At 44.5% G+C, this 16,046-nt stretch overlaps 1 protein-coding gene across 1 annotated transcript in view; it reads right to left on the bottom strand.

The window, feature by feature from the left end:
- Nucleotides 1-16,046, bottom strand: part of LOC122805293 (atypical kinase COQ8A, mitochondrial-like) — a 740,997-nt gene that overhangs the window by 455,040 nt on the left and 269,911 nt on the right. The window lies entirely within an intron of this gene.

Here is a 16,046-nt window from a genome sequence, read left to right as displayed (position 1 = left end):
GGTAATGTTAGGAAGAAGAGGATCAGAATCCTGAGCCTGCATCCAGGAACAAAATCTTTTCCATTTATCAGCATAAGATTTTCTAGTGCTAGGACGTCTGGCTTCTAAAATGACATCCATAACCTGCTTGGGTAGGAAAGTAGAAATCAAAGGCCCTGGATTAACCAGGCCGCCAGGCTGCGAGTTCTGACATGAGTGTAGAACCTGACCCTGATGTTGGGACAGAAGGTTCGGAGACTGAGGTAAAACCCAAGGGGGCTCCAGACATAGGTTCTTTAGAGTTGGATACCAAAACTGCCGAGGCCAATTTGGAGCCAGCAAGATTATCATCTTGGGCTTGTCCTGTTTTATCTTCAATAAAACCCGTGGAAGAAGAGGAAGAGGCTGAAAGGCATATCCCGAGAGGTTCCTCCAACTGAATTACAGGGCATCCACTTTCCAAGCTTCTCTGTGGAAAGTCCTGGTGCAAAAATTCTGTAGTTGATGATTGAGATGGGAAGCAAAGAGGTCTATGTGAGGACATCCCCAGACTGCTGTTATCATCCTGAATATTTTGGTGTCCAGCATCCACTCGTGTGGATTCGAAAGGTTTCTGCTCAGACTGTCTGCCAGGAAGTTTTGTTTCCCTGGTAGAAACTGAGCTTGAAGATCCAGATTGCAAGCTTGAGCTGTGTTCCATAGATCCATGGCTAGTCTGCAAAGGGGGTAAGAATGAGATCCCCCCCTGCTTGTTTATGTACCACATAACTGCAGTGTTGTCTGTCCGTATTAGTAGTTGTCCTGGTTGTAAAAGAGTCCTGAAGGCCAATAGAGCTTTCTGAATGGCTAACATTTCCTTTAAATTGATATGCAGGTGCTTCTGATCCATTGTCCAAAGGCCCTGCAGACAGTTGCCCTGAAAATGGGCTCCCCAAGCATAATCCGAGGCGTCCGTGGTTAGAATCTGAGTGGCAGGAGGCAGATGGAAGGGTTTCCCTTTGTTTAGAGCACATGCCCTGGACCACCAAAGAAATTCCTTTTGAAGGCAAGGAAGGACGGAGATCAGTATGTCTAAACTGTGGCAATGCTGAGACCATAAACTTTTTAGGTACCACTGTATTTTCCTCTTGTGTAGTCTTGCATATGGTACGAGAAGGATGCAGGAGGCCATGTAACCCAAAGCCTGCAGGAATTTCCTTGCAGATAGTTGAGTTAAAGTTGCCAAGGTTTTGAAAGTTGAAGCCAGCTGTAATTGTTTTTTGGATGTCAGAAATGCCATCTGGGTTGTGGTGTTTAGAAGAGCACCCAGAAAAGTTATCTGTTGTGATGGTGTCAAATTTGACTTTATGTTTATAGAGAATCCCAGGAACTTGAGGAGGTTCTGTAGAAATTTTAGATGCTGAAGTAAGACATTCTTGCTGTCTGCCTGAATTAGACAATCGTCAAGATAAGGGTAAATTTGAATTCCCTTGAGTCTGCAGTAAGCTACTACTGGAGCCAGGCATTTGGTGAAGACCCTGGGCGCAGTAGACAATCCAAAGGGCAGCGCAGAGAATTGAAAGTGCCTCGATCCGGCCTTGAACCCGAGGTATTTTCTGCTATCCTGCCTGATGGGAATGTGTAAATATGCCTCCTTTAAATCCAAAGTTACCATCCATGCATCTTTGGACAGCATTGGAAGTAGCTGCTGTAGAGTAAGCATCTTGAATTTTGGAATCTCTAGAAAGGTGTTCAAGACCGACAGATCCAGAATGGGTCTCCATGAGTTTTGCTTCCTGGGGACTAGAAAGAGCCTTGAGTAAAAACCTTTTCCCATCTCTGAAAGTGGAACCAGTTCTATGGCATTCATAGCCAAAAGTGCTTCCACCTGGTTTAAGGCCTACATCCATTGATGTTTTGGAGGGTCTGGCCATCCGCTTGGCCTTGGCAAGGTATGAAAATAGAATTTGTAACCTCTTAAAATCACATCCAAAACCCACTTGTCTTGGGTTATTTGAGTCCAGTTTTGATAAAAAAAAGAGAGTTTTCCTCCGAGAGGGGCTTCCAGGCAAGAAGTTCCCGTAGCCCAACAGAGGGAGTCATTGAGTTTGTTTTCTTTGAGTTTGTGGCCTGTCCTCTCCTCCCCTAGGGGTGGAAGCAGTTCACTGTCTTGGTCTATAAGAAGCTTGTGTTTGAGGCCTTCCTCTGGAGCGTCTATATCTAACCCTCTGATGCCTGTCTGAAGTGGGAAAGGACCAATTTTTCGAAAGCCAATTCCTGCTAAATCTAGGTGGCTGTACTTGTAAGAAATCTTTAACTGTTTGCATGGACTTCGCCTTATCCTCCATCTTTTTAATCACCTCTTCAGCTTTTGATCCGAACAAAACATTATGCTGAACAGGAGCATCCAATAATTTAGCTTTTACTTGTTCTGGCAAATTCTGTCCCTTTAGCCATGCATGCCTTCTAATGACTGTGCCGGAGGCAGCTTCCCTACAAGAAGCCTCCAAGGCATCAAATCCACAGTGTAAACCATGCTTCCCAACGTGTTCAGTGGCATGCAATAAGTCATGTAATTCCTTATCATCTGCACAGGCAGAAATGGAAGTAAGCTTTTGTTTTAAAACAGACAAGAGAAAATGCTGGTATTTCAGCATATGAAACTGACAGTTTAAAGCCCTAATGGACAAAGTAGCAGAAGTGTACACTTTTTTGCCCCATCTTTCTAAGGATCGAGAATCCTTTTCAGTAGGAATGGGATTTTTGGCAGAAGCGGCCTTAACTCCCTTAGGACCCTGAGAAATGGTTTCAGGGTCAGCAGAAGGGTTCTTGTATAAAAACTGGTGGGAATCAGGAACCCTGCAATATCTATCAGGCTTAACAGGAGCAGGAGGAAAAGAGTCAGGGGTTAAGTTAGCCTCCGAAAAGGCATCATCCACAATATCCAAAAACAGGAGGAATAGCCAGGGGTCTATGTTGGGGAAGAAGAAGAAAATCCCTCAGTCTTTTCTTAGATTCCAAATACTCCTGTCCTTCCCAGTGGAAATGTTCCCTCATTTCATGCAAAGTTTCCCCAAAAGAGAAATCCTCAGGGGGAGAAGCTGAAGGAATGGATTCCTCAGCATCAGAATCCCCATAAGGAGGGAAAGAATATTCCTGGTCAGAAGAAGAAACTGAGGAAACAGAAGCTTGATCAGAGGAATCATAATAAACATCCTGCCTTGGCCTTTTATCTGGAGGGGGATGTGAACCCCTAATCATAGTAAGTAAATCCTCCGCCATCTTGAGTAACTGTTTCTGTGACTTGGGAGCCGGTTCAGAAGAGGCCTGAGTTGCAGTCTTTGATTTAGAAGGAGTCTTTGCCTTTGTCTTTATTAGAAGCTGAGTAGGCCTGAAAACCCCTTCGGAAGCCGGTACCTGCACAGCGGCTCCGGACCCATCCGAAGGAGCATTGTCCGAAGGTCCTGCAATGGAAATATTTAAAGGCCTGGTTGGCTCCTCATGAGAGTCCGTTTCGGCCATCGGTTCTGAAATGGCCGACGACAGGGGCTGCAAAAGCGCCTCACTGACTACGGCCGAACCTGAAGCTGGCTCCGCTTGTGCGCTATCATCAGATTTGGACCTCGGAGGCCTGTCTTTATCCTTGCGACGTTTGTGAACTCTGGTAGCCGGAACCGTATCAGACGACATTTTGTAGTTAAAGCGCCTACCGAAGTAATGAAAGGCAAAATCGTACCTTCGCTTAATTGTACGTTGATTGAATCAAGCACAAAACCGACAACTAGCTACGTCGTGGTCAGGGCCTAAGCAAGGAATACAGTAAGAATGAAAATCCTTATGAGGTATTTGCTTCCCACATGAAATACAATTATTAACTTTTTCTGACATCGGAGTGGAGCAAGAAAAAAGTTTCCCCAACGGGGTACTTAGCTTTGAGTGGAGAAGAAATCTTCGGACCGAAGTTTTTCAGGAAAAATTGTCAGGAGTCAGCCGACCGGCACTTGCGAACTGCTATCACCGCACTGCAAGAAAGACTGGAGAAGATGGCGCCGGCTGTCAGCTTTGTACTCCTGGCGCTCTGACGTCAGGGAGCATGGTTGAACAGCCGACGCCGGACCCAGACTTTGGGATTCTGTCCGACCGAGGGCTGCCTGCCGGCAGGGGAGAACCCTACAGTCATGACTGCAACAGTGAAACACTATGAACATCAAGAGACAAGTCCAAGGGAAGGAGAAGGCATCTGTTCTCCAGGCTGATTTCTGTTTGATCCTGGAATAGTACCTTTTCAGCTGAGCGTTTTCCTTGGTGGCAAAAGTCTGTCTTGTAGGACTCCCCATCTTTGGGCAATGCTGAGAAAAATTTCAAGATGCAGATGTCATTCATGTGGGGCCATCAACTTTCTGCTGAGGTAATTTGCTAGAATATTTTGAATTCCTGGAAGGTATTGTGCCAGAACGTGCAATCCCCGTTTCCCAGACTTGCATCGTTAGGTGGCATACAGGGTAAAAGTGGGTGGCCCCCCTGCCTGTTTATGTACCACATTAATGTGGTGTTGTCTGTTCTGACCAATAGTACCCCTGGTTCCCATTTTTCCTTGAAAGTTATCTGGTCTTTCTACACTGCAGTAAGCTCTTTCCGGTTCATGTGCCTATCCTTGAACTGAGCCTCCCACTAGGGACTAGAAGTGTTGAAAGTGTGTGCCCAAGGATGTCTCTGAGGCATCTGTGGTGAGAGTTTGGCCCTGGGGAGTGAATCTAAAAGGAAGGCCCTGATTTTGGGCACAAGCCTACACCCAACATGCAAATTCTTTGAAACAGGAGATCAGCTGTATCTCTGTCTCTAGGGACGGAGAGTGCTGGCACCATATATTTTAGGTACCACTTTAGTTTCCTTTTTGTGCAGCCTGGCTAGGGGAACCATGAGGATGCAAGATGGCATGTATCCCAGTGCTCAGAGAAACTGTCTGGCTGAGATGGATTGTTTCTGCTGGACTCTTTGGACAGTAGTTGATTACAAAGAAGACATTGTCTGGGGGGAGGAAGGCTTTTCAAAGTGAACAGTCCAGGAGTGTCCCCAGGAAGACTATCCTGTTGGTTGGAACAGTGCTGGATTTTTGTAGACTTATCGTGAAGCCCAGGGAGGTCAGGAGGTCTTGGGTAAACTTCAGATCCTTTGTGAAGCTTTGGAAGATATGTGGCCTGTATCAAGCAGTCATCCAGGTAGGGGTATACTTGGACCCCTCTGGTCCTGCAGAAGGCAAGTGCAGGGGGGTTAAGCACTTGTGAGGAAAGCTTTCGTGTGATTCTTGAATTGGGATGTGCAGCTAGGCATCCTTTAAATCCAGACAGACCGTAAAGGCCTTTGGGGCTATCATGGGTAATAGTTTTTGAAGTCTCAACATTTTGAATTTTGGTACCGGGAGAAACTGATGGAGGCTGGACATATGTAGAATAGGCTACCAACAGCCTTCTTTTCTGGGGACCAGGAATAAAGTACAGTTTTGTACCTACCATAAATGTAGATGTCCGAGAGGAATGCATCTGCAGTCTTTACAAATGGGTTGTCCTGTCGTCAGGCAGCCCTTCGGTCGGCCGGATTCCAAAGTCTGGGTCTGGCTTCGGCTGGTGTCGCACTTCACCCGACGTCATAGCGGCAGTTATTCGGGTATAAAGGCATCAGCCGACGCCATTTTCCTCAGTGTTTCTTGCCCCAGATGCCAGGTGCCCTCTTGGATGGCTAAATTTGGATAAATGCCAAAGTTTCCAAATAGTAGAGAGCAAACACACAAAATAAGCATGTATGTACATATATACAAACAAATACACCATAATAGATCCCCCCCCAAGCTAGCTGAAGATTGGCAAATACCCTAGGAGTACCTCAGAGGGGAAGGAGGGTGGGTAATCCTGACTGCAGATGCATTCCTCTCGGACATCTACATTTATGGTAGGTACAAAACTGTACTATGTCCTTCAAGGATGCATCTGCAGTCTTTACAAATGGGTAGAATACCATAGCTAAACTAGGGAGGAGGAAATGAGAAGAGATTATGGTGTAGTTAGGATCCCTTGCAAAACAGCAGTGGCAAAACCAGCACGGGATCTAGAGTATAGAGGTAAGTTATAATGCTTGGCAAATGTATGCACGGAGGTCCAAGTAGCAGCCTCTATAATGTCCTTGGTAGCCACTCCTCGTAAGAAAGCTGTGGTAGTGGCTGTAGCCCTTGTGGAGTGAGGCCTAATGTTCTCTGGAGTTTTCTTTCCATGGTAGGAGTAACAAAATCTAATGCAATTTCCTATCCATTTGGAGATTGTCTGTTTAGAAATTGGTTTTCCTTCCTTTCCTGTTGCATATGCTACCAGAAGCTGGTCAGTCTTTCTATTGTTTTTTGTCCTGTCCAGGTAGTAGCGTAATTGTCTGTGTACATCCAAGGTATGTAAGAGCCTTTCTCCCCTGTTCTGTGGGTTGGGGAAGAATGTAGGAAGGTGGATAGCCTGATTTAAAGAGACTCTGGATACCACCTTAGGCATAAATGTAGGATTTGTTCTCATGGACACTCTATCTTGATGGAAGATCAGGAAGGATTGCACTGCCATTAATGCCTGCAGTTCAGAGACCCTTCTTGCTGAAGTTATTGCCAGCAGGAAAGCAGTCTTCCAGGATAAGTATTGTAATTCTGCTGTTGCTGCTGGTTCGAAAGGAGGAAGAGTCAGTTTTTCTAGCACAAAATTCAAGTCCCAGGCTGGCAATGGAGGTTTCCTGGGAGGTTTTACATTTTTAATTCCTCTCAGAAACTGTCTGAGCAGAGGATGCGAGAAGACAGGAGGATCCAAGCTGTATTCTGCTGAAATAGCTGATGCATGTATCTTGATGGAAGAATAGGACAGGTCTGTATGGTAGAGCTCCGCCAAGTACTCCAGGATGTTGGCTATGTTCACCAGTGTCACATCTTGCCCCTTTGCAGTACTCCAGATGAGATATCTTTTCCATTTTGCTGCATAATTCTTTCTTGTTGAAGGTCTACGAGCCTCCAGGATTATGTCTTTAACCCTTTGGGATAAATTTGGGTTAATTTCTGTTATGTAATGTTCCAGGCAGTTAGCTGCAGAGTTTTTAGGTTTGGATGCAGGATGTTGTAGTTGTTCTGTGTTAGCAGTAATGGGATCTGGGCAGTGTCCATATTTGTTCCCGGGACATGCTCCTCAGCAGTGGATACCAATGTTGTCTTGGCCAGTTTGGGGCTATCAGAATGATCCTCGGACGTTCCTCTTTGATCTTCAGAAGCACCTTGTGCATCAAAGGAAGTGGTGGGAATGCGTATGCTGTCAGGCTTTTCCAACTGAAAGAGAGGGAGTCCACCTTCCAAGCAAGTGGGTGGTAAGTCCTTGTGCAGAATTTCTTCAACTGGTGATTGAATGGGGATGCAAACAAGTCTATTTGTGGTAATCCCCATTTTCTTGTGATGGTTTTGAAGATGTCCGGATGCAGCATCCATTCGTGGGCATCTGTTGTAGTTCTGCTTAATATGTCTGCTAGAATGTTTTCCTTCCCTGGTACATAAATTGCCTGTAACTGAATGCTGTAGCTCAGAGCCACATCCCATAGGTCCAGTGCCAGCCAGCATAGAGGGTATGAGTGTGTGCCTCCCTGTTTGTTGATGTACCACATAACTGTGGTGTTGTCTGTCCTTATCATCAACTGGCCTTCTTGGAGAAAAGGTCTGAATGCCTGGATTGCCAATTTTACTGCCATCATTTCTTTTAGATTTATGTGCAGATGCAGCTGGTCTTGAGTCCATAGGCCTTGAATGCACTTGTCCAGCATGTGTGCCCCCCATCCGAGGTCTGAGGCATCTGTCGTGATGGTTTGTCTTGGTTGACTTTTGCAGAAGGGCAATCCTGTGTTTGATTGGCAGGCCTGAGCCCACCATAGGAACTCCTGTTTCAGGCATGAGATCATTGTAATTTTGGTTTCTAGGCTGTGCTTGTGCTGGGACCACAAATTCTTTAGGTACCACTGTAGCTTTCTCATATGCAGCCTGGCATGAGGGACCAGTATTATGCAGGATGCCATGAAGCCTAGAGCTTGCAGCACTTTTCTTGCAGTTAGATGGTTCTGCTTTGTTAATGCCAAGAAGTAGAGAGGAAGTTGCTCTTTCTTTTCTGCAGTTAGAAATGCCATTTGTTTTGATGTGTCCAGTTCTGCACCCAGAAAGGTTATTCTTTGGGATGGAATCAGCCTTGACTTTTTTGTATTGACTGTATATCCCAGGGCTTGCAGCAGGTAGATGACTCTTTGTAAGTCTTCTGTTAGTTTGTTTTGTTGTCCGCTTGTATCAGGCAGTCGTCCAGGTAGGGATAGATTTGAATCCCTGAAGTCTGCAATGAGCGATTACTGATGCCAGGCATTTCGTGAACACTCTGGGCGCAGTAGATAAGCCAAAGGGCAATGCTGAGAATTGATAATGCTCTGATCCTGCAAGAAATCTGAGGTATCTTCTGCAAATTGGTCTTATGGGGACGTGCAGGTATGCCTCCTTGAGATCTAGAGTTACCAGCCAAGACTCCTTGCCCAGCATGGGAAGAAGCTGCTGTAGGGTCAGCATTTTGAATTTTGGAACAATGAGGAATGTGTTTAAAGCGGACAGGTCTAGAATAGGCCTCCATTTGTTTTCTTTTCTTGGTACCAGGAAGAGTCTGGAGTAAAATCCCTTTCTTTGTTCCATAGATGGTACCTTTTCCACAGCTCTCATTCTTAATTGAGATATTTGCTTTAGAGCTTCTGTCCTTTGAGTAGGTGGTAGGTTTGGCATTCCTCTCTTTTCTGGTATAGTATGGAAATGGAACCTGTAACCTTGGTCTATAGTTTGCAAAATCCATTTTTCTCTTGTAATGCAGTGCCAGTTTCTTGAAAATAAGGTTAGCTTTCTGCCTAAGGGTGCTTCTAGTTGTTCCCTGGTAGGCGGTGCCACCGCCAAGTCACTGTGATTGAGTTGTTGTAGTGGTAGTGGCTGTATCCGTGCCTCGTTGGTTGTTACCCTGCCACTGGCGACCCCTGTAGGCACCCCTGGATTGGTTTCTGCCTCTAGAGCGCCTATTCCTGCCTCTCTGTGCCTTAGAGGATTCCGGAAAGGACCAATTCTTGGAGGGCCAGTTCCTGCTAAACCTTGGAGGTTGAACTTGTAGGAAATCTTTCACTGTTTGCACAGATTTTGCTTTCTCTTCCATCTTTTTTAGTACCTGCTGTGCAGGGGAACCAAATAAATTGACCTTGTCCATAGGTGCATCCAAAAGCTTAGATTTGACATGGTCTGGTAATGCCTGTTCTTTCAACCATGCATGTCTCCTGATAACTGTGCCAGTCATGGCTGATCTAAAGGAAGCCTCCAGTGCATCATAGCCACATTTTAAAGAATGGTTACTAACCTGCTGTATGTTATGTACCATTTCTTGAACATACTTTTATCTAAAGATTCTTCAGAGGACAGCTTTTTAGTCAACTGGTCAAGCATAAACTCTTGATATTGAATCATATGAAATTGGCAGTTCAAAGCTCTAGCTGACAAAGTAGCAGAGGTGTAAACTTTTTACCCCATCTCTAAGGACCTGGATTCCCTTTCAGAGGGAGGGGTTTTTAGAAGAAGTAGCGGCTACAGCTTTAGGACCCTGGGAGATAGTCTCTGGATCTGCAAAAGGAGCCTTATATAAGTGGTGATGAGTGTCCGGGACCCTGTAGTACCTATCGGGCTTAGCAGGAGCCGGAGGTAAAGAATCAGGAGCAGTGCAAGCATCATTAAATGCATCATCAACAGAAAGAACTGGAGGTATAGCTAAAGGCCTATGCTGTGGCAAATGTAGAAAGGTCCTAAGCCTTTTTCTAGAGTCTGAGAAATCTTGGCCCTGCCACTGAAATTGTTCCCTCATAGCATGCAAGGTTTCCCCAAAGGAAAATTCCTCAGGAGGAGAGGCTGAAGGGATGGACTCCTCAGCATCAGAGTCTTCGTAAGGAGAATAAGAAGCCTCAGGAGGGTCTGTATGTTCTGAGTCATCAGAGGAATCATCTGTGGATACTGGCTCAGGGGGCTCTGCTCTAGGCCTCTTTTCTGGAGGAGGGAGAGGCCCTGTCTGGATGAGGCTGGGCTCCACGTATTAAAGAGATGAGATCCTCAGCCAAAGAAAGCATGTGGGAGCTGGTGCTGGGCCTGTGAGAAGGGGGCTTGGCAGGCACAGGTTTTGATGCTTTGGCTGCTTTAGCCCTGGCAAAGGCCTTAATAGACACAGATGGAGGAGGCCTAGCAGCTCCACGTGCAGGGGTTGAAACATCCAGGGGAATGGTGTCTGATAAATCCTGTGAAACCGCAACAGAAGGTTGGATTTCAGAAGCCGTTTCTACCAGGTTAGAAGAGGCCTCGGTAGAAGGCATGTTATCGGCTGAAGAAAGAACCGCTTGCTTGGTTTCGGCCGAAACCGTGACACTCGTGGTTTGCTTAACCGCGGTTTCGGCCAAAACCGCGGACCGTGAGTGTCGGTCCTTTTCTTTGCGTTTTTTGGTAATTTGCGTAGTCGGAGGATCCGACGGCATAATGTAGGCAAAATCGGAGCCGAAAATCTGTTCAGCAAAGTCCGACCGACGTCTAAGCGTCCGTCGGTTAAAAGAAGCACAGGCTAGACAAGCTGCTACGTCGTGGTCTGGGCCTAAACAATGTATGCAATAGGAGTGGAAATCTTTATGAGGTATTTGTTTCCCACAAGATAAAGAGTTATTAACTTTCTCTGACATCGGCTGAGGCAAGAAAGAGTCCCCAACGGGGTACTTAGCTTTATAGAAGTCTTCGAAGTAGTATTCGGTAGTAGTAATCTCTGGATCTGACCGACCGGCACTTGCGAACAGCTTCTGCTTCGGGCGCCACGCGGCAAGAAAGACTGGGGAAAATGGCGTCGGCTGATGCCTTTATACCCGAATAACTGCCGCTATGACGTCGGGTGAAGTGCGACACCAGCCGAAGCCAGACCCAGACTTTGGAATCCGGCCGACCGAAGGGCTGCCTGATGACAGGACAACCCATTTGTAAAGACTGCAGATGCATCCTTGAAGGACATCCTGGAGTAGGACACTTTGCTTTTTTGATGTTCTGTAACAGGTTACACTGATCCCTGAGCACACAAACTGTGAATTTGAAAAACAGCCTCTGATTTTTGATTGAGGAATATCTGGATAGCCTGAGTGCTTTAAAGGCTTTTTGAAAGTGAGTTTGCAGCCATTTGAAATAATGTCTAGAACCTACTTGTCTGAAGTGATGCAAGTCCAGTTTTGTTTGAACAGAGACAGCCTTCCTCCAAGTCCATGGGGGGGGGGGTGTCAGTGAGTCACTGTTGCTCTCTGGCAGAAGGCTGGGGGGCCAAGAACTCCCATTCCTGAAGGTTTCTAAGGACCACTGTCTGGATCTCTGCAGCTGCTGTTGGTGCCTATGAGTCCTTTCCTGGTGGGTTTTCCTTGGTCTGCCTCTAGGTTGGGAGGAAAAGGGCCAATGTTTAGTAGGAAAGTTCCTGGTAAACCTAGGAGGCTGAAATTGGAGGAAGTCTTTCATAGCTTGACTTAGCTTTGTCTTCCATTTTTTTAAGAACAGTCGCAGCTTTGAGTCCAAAAAGGAATTCCTTGTCAAGAGGAGCATCAAGAAGGTTAGATTTAACATGGTCAGGAAGAAATTGTTTCCCAAGTCATGCATGCCTTCTAATAACTGAGCCAGTGACAGCTGCGCAGTTAGAAGCCTCCATAACGTAATAGCCAAAAAATAAGGAATACCTGGCTACCTGAGAACTGGAGTGGCAGAGATCCAAAAGTTCTTTAGAAAAATTGTTATTCTCTAGAGAGGAGACCTTTTGTTTTAGCTGATCCAGAATGGTTTGCTGATATTTAATCATGTGAAACTGGCAGGTGACAGCCCTCACCGTAAGGATGGCTGATGTATAAACTTTTTCTCCAAATCTATCAAGGGCCCTGCTCTCTACCTGTAGGTAAAGGGTTTCTAGAGGAATAGTCTCTAGCTCCTTTGGGTCCTGGAGTGACCACCACTGGAACAGCAGATGGATTTTTGAAAAGATACTTATAGGAATCTTATGAGAATCCTGCACCCTGTAGAACCTGTCTGGTTTACGAGGGGCTGGGGAAAGATGAACAGGATTCAAGGAGGAATCCTGAAAAACATCCTCAACTACCTATAAAATGGGTGGAACTGCAATAGGTTTGTGCTTTGGCATCTCCAGGAACTCCCTAACTCTCCTTTTTAATTGAGGGTATTCCTGTGCCCATGTTCCCTCATGGCATGGAAAGTCGCTCCAAAGGTGATATCCTCTGGGGGGGGTCTAAGCGCAGATTCTCCTCTGAATCTGAATCTTCAAAATATGTGATGGAGGGTCCTTCTTCATAACCAGACCCCTCTTGGTCTGAATCCTCAGATTCAAAAGGGACTGGCAAGGCTTCAGAGGTAGGACCCCTTTTCCTTTTACCTGGGAAGGCATCCAAGGGTGCTTGTCTAGACCCAATTACAGAGATCAGGTCCTCCGCTAGTCTTAATTACGTCCTGTTGGTATCCCTGTGAAAAGGAGCCATTAGGCCTAAGTGAAGGCCCAGCAGCGCTACCTTTCTTAGGAGTCACTTTGGTATTGAGCCTAGGGATATCCGACATCCTGATGCCTGTCTCTCTGGAAGAGAGATGAACCAGTGTAAGCCTAAGCTGCAAAGCAGCATCACCGGGAAGAAGGCACTCTTTGGAAGCTGAGGCCTGCTGAGCAGCCCAGGACCCAACCAAAGGGCTGAAAGCAAGGGCTAGTGCAGAGATCGAGGGACCCGAAGGCATGTCGGACTCTGAATGGGTCTCAACAAAAGCCTGTGCACCACCTCAGACAGAGTAGGGAGATGTGAAAGCACCTCACTTTCTTCAACAATCACAAGCCTAGATGGAGAAACAGACAGAGAATGGTTGTCATCTGAGAGCCTAAGCTTGGGTCTCTTTTCTTTTTCCCCTCTTATGCCTAGGCTGCTCAACCTCAAGACCAGCTGATGAGAAGATTCAATACTAAGGAATCTAGCTAAAATCTCAGCCCTACATCTGATCATCCTAGAGTTCAAGTGAATGCAAAAGCGGCAACTAGGGATGTCGTGAACTAGGTCTAAGCAGGTGACACAAAGCAAGTGAAAGTCTGTGTGGGATTTGCTTACCACAGCAGTGACAGTTGTTTACTTTATCTGACATGAGTTTAAAGCAAAAGAAAGGAGTTCCCCAGTGGGATACTTATCTTTCCGACAATTTCTCTCTGGTGAAGACTGACCAATGCACTGAAACACTGCTTCGGGCTCCGACGGCAAGAAAAGAGTAATTACTTGTTGTAGGCTGGCTCCCTTTACACACAAGCATACTGATGCCCGTTAAGGAATCTGCCAGCCTAAGTAGGAGGAAAATTTTTCTCTGGTAGTCAAGGGCTTTTATGGCACGAAATCCCACAAGTCAGGACTGCAACACTGAAACATGAAGAACAGTCTGAAAACTCTAGCTTATTCCAGTGACTGAGAGATGAACTCCTGACTTTGCCCCAGGCAACACAAATTCGAACAGTGGCTTGGGTACTTGACAACGCGAGCACTGATTATGGGCACACTCATGCTCATGGGGAGATGGTAGGTGTACATGCCGAGGAGCACACTCCTGTGGTTTGATCTCACTGATCGGAAACAACCATAAGGTGCTGCCTGCAGGTGAGTGACATAGTCTTACTGTGTCAGCCCCATCCCATGTGAAAGTAGAAGACGGTTCAGCACTGATGCCCAGTGAACCTACTGCCCCACAAGGCATTACTGGGTGTGCTCAAGACGTAGAATAGTTCATTTGAGTAAGAGGTAGAATAGTGGAGAAACTCTCCTCAGCAGCAAGATGATACTGCCCAAAATGCCTCAGTCTCTTCACTGTCCAAAATCATGGGCTGTAGTTAGTCCAGGGGTGGCTAAAGCGGGTCTGGCAAACACACTGAACAAAAAGAAGGCATGGGAGTAGCTGATGGCTGTAGGGAGTCAAAAAGAATTTCTGAAAACTCTGAGAAATGTCAAATGTAGCCTAGATCTTAATGGGAAATCTAACAAGGCCTAGGATCCCAAAGTACCCCCCCAACATTGATGAGGTGAAAAGCATGGGGTTCTGCTCCCCTATTACTCTAACACAAATCCCACTAAATAATCTGGCAGTGGTGAAGCAGGTGATTGCAATTTCAAGTCAACTCACATCAACCTATTTTCACTCTACTGATCCTCATCTTGGAATCACTCTACTGATCCTCATCTTGGAATCACTCTATAGACAATGCTACTTTCCTAAACCATATCCTAAACTTTTGAACTTGTTGATTTTTAGCTTTATCATATTAAGTTTTACATTACCTTTTTTTTATAGTATCATCAAAAAGTAGCAAAAAAGATTATGGTAGCAGTTATACGAAGTATAGCTCCAGACCACATGAAATAAGAACTTTAATATTCGGTAAGCGCTTTCACCACTATCCGTGGCTTCCTCAGACCATATACAAATATAAAAACACACAAGAGAGTTTTTTTAAAGCTCTCCCTGTATATCTCATTAACGTGAAAGACCACTCCCAGTCAATCAAGTTGCTTCAAACACACCCTCTTTTAAAAACATCCCTTCCTCTATATTGCATAGTATTACTTTTAAAATACATTTGTATATCACATTTAAAAATCTTGTTCAGCAATCAAAGCATTCATAAACTTCTACAAGCATTTCATGTTTAAGAACATTGCTTCTATCAGCAGCGTGTCAAATGCTATATATTATGCTAGACATCATTATTTAATAGAAATGATATTAAAGTCACTGTTCATCATATATTCTTTGCTAGAGTCATATTGCACTGTGTTGTCTGCTTTGCTCAGATATATGCTGTTACTTAAAAATTATTACAATAACGAATCTAGTTCTAACATTCTATATATCCCTACTGCTTCTAACAGTGTAAATAAAGCTCTCGTTTAAAATGCAAACAAATTACCCATGCCATATATTCAGATTTCATTTTGAAACTCAACTTCTTCCCACCACATATTCGACTGTTAAACTTGTCCAGCGAGTGTAACCTACTCAAGATATACTTGTATTGCACCATCGTTATGTTATATTCCATTTCCAAAAGTTAAAAATGAGAGAAGTGTGTTCGTCATCATTACAGCGCCTTTGCGCATGCGCAGTGACGTCATCACACTCGGCAAATACTCAGGTTTACTTTCTCCCACTTTCTTCATTTAAATATGATAAACAACCAGGTATTATAAAATATATATCATTACTAAATAATTTAAAGTCCACCAAATCACAAATTAATAATCAGAATCATAAATGTAAACAGTTTCATTCGAGGGAAGTATGTGCTCCTCCCCATAGAAGCAAATCATATTGTTGCATTTCTGTCTTTCATATGTCAATCAAATATATGCAATGTAAGCACGCCACACATCATATGGATACTTCCAGGCACAATTTTATACAAACATAATAGTCACAATTCTAACAATCTCTCTGGGCAGCCCATTCAGATCATAATATATATATTCTACAGATAGTGATAGATCAATATATATGTATAAGCAGTTTGATACAGAGATATAGGTCACCAATTTGTATAAAAACAGGGCTTATTTCATATTCCTGTCCTACATATAGATCACCAATATATACAATATAGGACACTCGGAACACTATACTACTATTTATCAAAGGCGTTCTTACACAAATATAAAGTGCTTTAAATATAGTGTACTCTATATGAACAGGGTCTTCTGGCAGCCATGTACAGATGGATGGATGCTTTGGTATAAATATATATTAAATAGAGATAACTCTATACTTATAATTCTACAATACATCTGTATAATAAAATACTTACAGATATATCTTATATAGAATGAGAGGGTGGTTCTACTAAAGCAAATAAATTATGCATAGTTGTAAATATATGCAACATACAGATAATTACTCTCATCATACTAAATGAGTAATAAATGTATTATATACAGACAGTATCACT

Source organism: Protopterus annectens, chromosome 6.part1 (genome assembly GCF_019279795.1).
Source record: "Protopterus annectens isolate FY-2018-M chromosome 6.part1, PAN1.0, whole genome shotgun sequence".
Taxonomy (NCBI): domain Eukaryota; kingdom Metazoa; phylum Chordata; order Ceratodontiformes; family Protopteridae; genus Protopterus; species Protopterus annectens.
This window is presented reverse-complemented; position numbering and strand designations above follow the sequence as displayed.